This window comes from Mytilus californianus, unplaced genomic scaffold (assembly GCF_021869535.1).
Source record: "Mytilus californianus isolate M0D057914Y unplaced genomic scaffold, xbMytCali1.0.p SCAF_44, whole genome shotgun sequence".
NCBI classification, from domain to species: Eukaryota; Metazoa; Mollusca; class Bivalvia; order Mytilida; family Mytilidae; genus Mytilus; species Mytilus californianus.
The window spans coordinates 1,128,841-1,135,558 of record NW_026262695.1 but is presented as its reverse complement, the minus strand read 5'-3'; positions in this window follow the sequence as shown (position 1 = coordinate 1,135,558).

The window sequence follows — 6,718 nt, the reverse complement described above, 5'->3', positions numbered from 1 at the left end:
TCTCATTTCTCGTTTTTTTTATATAGATTAGACCGTTGGTTTTTCTGTTTGAATGGTTTTACACTTGTCATTGTTGAGGCCCTTTATGGCTTGCTGTTCGGTGTGAGCCCAGGCTCCGTGTTGAAGACGGTACTTTGACCTATAATGGTTTAGTTTTACAAATTGTGACTTGGATGGAGAGTTGTCTCAATGGTTCTCTACCACATCTTCCTATATCTAAATATTATACAGTTTTGACTGCTGGATTCCAATTTTTGTCACATTATCCTATTATGTCTGTTATAGTTGCTTACCCAATTTTATCAATATAACGAACCTGTAAACAAATGTCATACAAGTGAGTGGATACGCTAGTAGTAAAACCATGCTTAACTTGGAAAATGCAGGAACCAAGTCAGGAATTTGGAAGTTTTTTTTCATTTGTTCCATTGATTGATAACGTTTGGTTATGTCAGTTTTTGTGGATTTCCTCTTTTTTTTAGGGCACAAACACATTCGTTGATGTCAGATGAATAAACAATGAGAGAAATGAAACAGTAAAAATAATTCAATAAAAAAGTAAATTATCACCAGATATCACATGTCACCTTATCAAAATATCCCGTCTGATGTATTTTGTATATAGAAGTTATGACATGACCAACAATTAAATGTTATTTGCGTACATAGAATAAGAAGATGTGGTATGAGTGCCAATGAATAAGAAGATATGGTATGAGTGCCAACGAGACAACTGTCCATTAAAGTCACAATGTATAAAAAGTAAACAATTATAGGTTGACGTACGGCCTTCAACACGGAGTCTTGGCTCACATCGAACAGCAAATTTTAAAGGGCCCCAAAATGACTTAACAAAGTGTTAAACAATTCAAAGAGGAAAACCAACAGTCTAATATAAATACAAATTGACAAACGAGAAAGATTTATGAACCACATCAAAAAACGACAACCACTAAACAGGCAACTGACTCAGGATAGGTGCGTACAAATGCTGCGATTTAAACGTTTCTACAGGCGCCAACCTTCACCCGAACCTGTAACTGTAGTGTAACATTACAACACAAAAAGACGTGACCACATTATAAATAAATTAAAAGGAACTCGAGAGAACATTAGAAATTCACAACTTATTTTTATTTTCCTTCATAGAGTTTATATCTTTTAATGTTAATGAAGAGAATGTTGCACAATTGGTTAAAATAACGCTTTGTTAAAAAAAAACAAAAAACATAAAAATCCAAATAAAAAAATAGCATCTTAACATCAAACATACACTCAATTATAAAATCTAAATTTCATACATTTAAAACACTTGTTTAACTGCGCCAGATGCGCATTTGACAATTACTAAAACATCGTATATGTATAATATAAGTTTTGCCATGTTTATTATATTTCATTAGGATATAAAAAAAAAAAATAAACACACATTAATAAAACAACGTTCCTTTTGTCGTCAGCAGCAATATCATCTGGTTGGTTGCAACAGCGATTGAAGCAGCAGTAATCCGTCGTCAGCGCAGCAACAGCTGCTGCAGAAGTTTTTTATCATCCCTTTTTGCCATGTTCGTGTATGGTCTGTTGTTTGTTTGTGATATTGCTTTATAAAATGAATGTTAAAACAACTGGGCTATGTAGCCAAGGATCAGACAAGATAGTGCAGGAGTACACAAAATGACATTGCTCCAGTAGATAAATTCATGACTGTAAATCTGCGAGTTGAAATAGTTTCTTTACAGTGAGAGGATATCATTATGTTTTATAATCTGATTTCGATAATGATCTGATATTCCATAATTAATGAAATATTCAATTAAGAAATGTATCTTACTTTCCCTCTAGCATAGATCTGATTCTTCCTCGGCTGTACTTTTGGCCCATTTTCAGTTTTATCAGTACTTCACTGAATAAAGTTTTAAAAGAGGGACGAAAGATACCAGAGGGACAGTCAAACTCACAAATCGAAAACAAACTGACAACGCAATGGCCAAAAATAAAAAGACAAACAGACAAATAATAGATGACACAACATAGAAAACTAAAGACTAAGCAACACGAACCCCACCAAACACTGGGGGTGATCTCAGGTGCTCCGGAAGCATAAATTAGCATATATTATTGCCTTGACCATTACCGATGAGACATTAAAGACAGACAAACGATGCCAAAGTGATATTCAAACTCAAAAATCGACAACAAACGGTACACAAAACACATTACAAAAAGCTAAAGAATGAATAACACGAACCCCACTAAAAACTGGGGTGATTTCATGTGCTCCTAAAGGGTAAACTAACCTGTTACGCATGTGTCATCCGTCGTGTTGCTCATTTCGGAAAACACCCGGTGATAAGTCTTATTCTATATATCACATTCGAGGAAAAGAGGACGGGATAGTGGTTATGACAAATGGGACATATCCGTTGTCGTTTGTTTAATTTATGTAATTTCCGAAATGCAGATAAGGTGCATTAAAAAGGGTAACGTTAATGTTATTCCTCAAATGCATGACAGGTTGCATATACCAAAGTTGTTATTGCTCAATACATTATGACACAAACAATGACACCTTACAACAATATGTTAAAAAATATCTTTTTACAGGCCTTAGAAAGTTTACTTTTGCTTTTTTTATCGATAGAAGTATATTCTGTCAATTTTACATATAACCCATTCTCAGTCCAAAACTCAAAAGCTTTCGACAATGTATCTAACGGATAAACAGTTGTATTCGACCTTGTTTAACAAACAAAGTAAGAGGGAATAATTCCAATTCCGGTATAATTACTGTGGATGTTTCGGGATTGTATTTTTTTCTTTTCAACATAAGAGTTCGATACTACAAGTTGTGTTTTAGTAAACTTGTAAAAAATAACAATAAAGTGATGGTGACAATGTCTATGTCGGGCACCAAATACCATCAGCACCGCAATGAAAGTAGTTTTGAAATCATTCATTCAAGTATCGGTGACAAAGTATGGGTAAAGTCTACGCCTTTGATAGAGACAGGACAAACTTATAGACTTGATGATGCCTCTCTTTTTCAAATGTCAATGCTCTGTGTTTTTTAATTATACATTCAGTTCTATAGGATTACCAGGATAATTTCACACCATACTTTTTACACGATATTGTAATATGTTCCTTCATCTTACTGCTAATTTAGCATCTATCAATTCTCAATAACACATTCTTTTGCAGAGGTGTATGCTCTTATAATATTTACAGTCATGGTGTGCTTGTTCATGTGAGAATTTCTCATTAATACATCGTCAAAATTTCATGTTTGGTTAAATTTCTTCAAAATACTGATCTGGTCATCTGTTTTGTATATTGCCCTTTCATACTATTTTAAACTGCTAGGTTTTCTTACATATATTTCGATGTGCCCCGTGCTGTCTATCATTTGTTGTTTAGTTTTATATATATTGTCTATCATTTGTTGTTTCGAAGTTATTGGTCTTTTGTTGGGAAATGTATGACGAATATATGTTGAAAAACCTCGCCCGTAATTATAAATTATTCAACCCATTTCTCTGACGTCAGTCTATTGTTCTAACTGTAGATTATTTTTCAAGAATTTTTCATTTCTCCCGACATGTGTAACTTCAAAGCATATTTTAGCGGCGAACGATGTCTTTCAAAATTAATGCACTTTTCTTGTATCCCTGCTGCTTTCGACTGGAGAACCGTCGTACAAAAGCATCGCACAAGTTGGCACTCCGAGGCGGATGGGGAGCAAGAAGGTGAACTGTGCTTTATTTTTATCAATAGTTCCGCTTAAGTCGACGCTAGGGGCCGTCTTGACCTTGTTGTAGGGTATGAATGTTCGTTCATTGTTGAAGACCCTACATCAACTGTCAAGATGAAGAACAGGAATAAAAGCCCTGTTCATTTACAGTCTTCTGTGTTCTTCTATGTATTGGATGCGATTTTGTCCGATGTACATTTACTCAATATCCTTTCATTTTCTATGTATATTGATTTTTAAAGAAACGTTGATTTCTAAAATTTGGTGATAAAAAAAACAAGGTGTATAAATAAAATATCTTTTTAGAGCTCAAATGCATTCTCATTAAAATGTTAGTATGATGTTTCAGAGCCAGAACAAAATCAAATAAAGACAGCCTTTCCTATTATTAGTCATTAAAATACAAACACAGTATAACGGGCCAATGAAAAAAAAGATTGATGTAATTGCTTGAAAGTCAGTTTAGTAGTACACATTTTCATTTTCATTGGCGTTGTCATCTGCTTTGCAAATGAAACCCAAAATTGTTCCTTTTAAGGGGTCTAGAATTTCTTAAGTTTCTGAGTTTTCTATTATTGATATGTTTATATTTAAACGCATTTAATTCTAAATAGTTGACAGGCAGTATATATAATTATGAGAATAGTATTATGATTAGCATTAACTGAAAGAGATAAATAGCAACCGTGGCCAGGTCGGTGTAGTATTTTTCATTTAAATCTTGAAAATCATTTCCGCTTTTTTATTATTCGGAGCACCTTAGACAACCACCGGGTTTTGTGGTTTCCATGTTATTCTGTCTTAAGTTTTATAAATTGTTAAGGCATTTTTAATCTGTCCGTCACTTTTCACACTAATCTCTGGCGGTAAATGCCGAACTGATCATAGTGGATGTTTAGACTGTCCGGTTATTGATCTTTACTTGATTAAAATAACAAAATACTGAATTTGTTAAATCTATAGACCAGTACTAGATTGACCAAATATCAAATGCATGAACATTACATAATTTGCAGCAGGGACATATCTAAAGGATAACTTAATCTTTTAACAAGACTTAACGTTTTAGATTCAAAGGTTTTCACATGTTATTCAGATCAGAATTGACCGTTTCAGACAAAAGAATGTAAACTATCATTCCACATCTCTTTATTTTTATATTAGTTGTTTGTAACATGATATTGTTTGTATTCGTCGACTTTTTATTTTCACTTGTATTTCACTTTGATGACATTTGAAGTGTGTTACTACTTAACACATTTAGTATGGGAAACTAAGCGTAAAAATTGCAATACATTGCTTAGTAAAAAATAACTTGCCTTTTACCTTGTGTTAACCCCTCGTCCAATATGTGCATGTCAAAAAAAAAAAAACTCGGAAAAGATAAAAGAAAAAATAGATATAATTTTGTTATTAAACATGTGTGTCTACATAGTAACAAACAAATTATTTCGGCAACCCTAATGGTCTATCGTATTAATCTCACTATAATGAAAAGGTTACAAGAAACTTCTTCACGTATATTTTGTAATATCATGTTGCACATGTTCTAGTCCTCACTCTTCTCTATATTATTTCACACGGATGGTTGTACTTTTAATTAACAAGTCTTGTGTTTATAGAAATCTTAAACTCATTACTGTTATTCATGAAATAGACAATTAGAATTGGAGGTAGAGTTACGTGTATTAGATTAAAAGGGACATATAACACTCGACCACAATACTCGTTAAGACATGTTTCATAAAAACGCTATCATTATTAAGATTCGCCACTGTCATTATTTAGATTTGCAAGGAAGCAGCAAACCCAAAATTATCAAGGTACTGGCGGCAATTGAATCTAAATCGCTACAGCAACACCACCTGTATGATAATTGATTTTAGCTGCACATGATAGGTAAAAAGTAAAATAACAAAAATACCGAACTCCGAGGAAAATTCAAAACGGAAAGTCCGTAATCAAATGGCAAAATAAAAAGCTCAAACACATCAAACGAATGGATAACAACTGTCATATTCCTGTTTTGGTACAGGCATTTTCTCATGTAGGTAAATGAACGATAGTACAAAATTGCGTCAGTTATTGTTTAATTCAGATCGATATGTAGAAGAAAGACAATCAACACTTAGACAAAACCAAATACACGACAGGACACACAACAGTAAACTAAAAACTACACAGAAAGCATAATAACTACAATCCCATCCCATTTTCCAGGAATATGACATACCGAATTAGATTTATCATCGGTTTGTACTAATATGAGCAACACGACGGGTGCCACATTCGGAGCAGGATCTGCTTACCCTTCCAGTGCAAATGTGATTACCCCTTGTAGTTGGTGGTGTTTATGATGCTCAGTCTTTACTGTTCTTTGTTTATATTTGTGTTCTGTTGTTTGTATGTTGGTCTTTTCCTTTTTAGCCAGTTTAGTTTCGACTTATGAGTTAGAATGATCATTTTGTATCTTTCAAATCTCTTCTTCAGAAGGATTATTAATTCCTCCTATCTGAGAGTAACTCAACGACAAGGCCTCCCAGCATGGTATGATGACTCTATATAAACATTAGGCTCTAACCACAATCACCAAACATGAAAAATAATCCATAATCATCATAGAAAGCTTAAGAAAGTTTTAAATAAATCAGAAATTGATTTAAATGAATAAAGACCTACACCGATTAATCCTAGACAAGACTCATACCAATGAAATATTGGGAAATACATCACTGAAAGCAAAACCAAAATTAATTGAATGGGAAACAGATTTTGATCCAATAATGGTATATGTCGTTTTGTCATTGACATATACATATATGTTGATAAATGGCATTCGGTGAGGTCTCATAACAGAAACACATTGTGGATATGAGAAATGGAGATTCTCGGTTGTGATATATTTTTTCGATTGCGAATGCTTGTGAACGTATTGATTAATATATAAGCAAAAAAAAAATATAATTA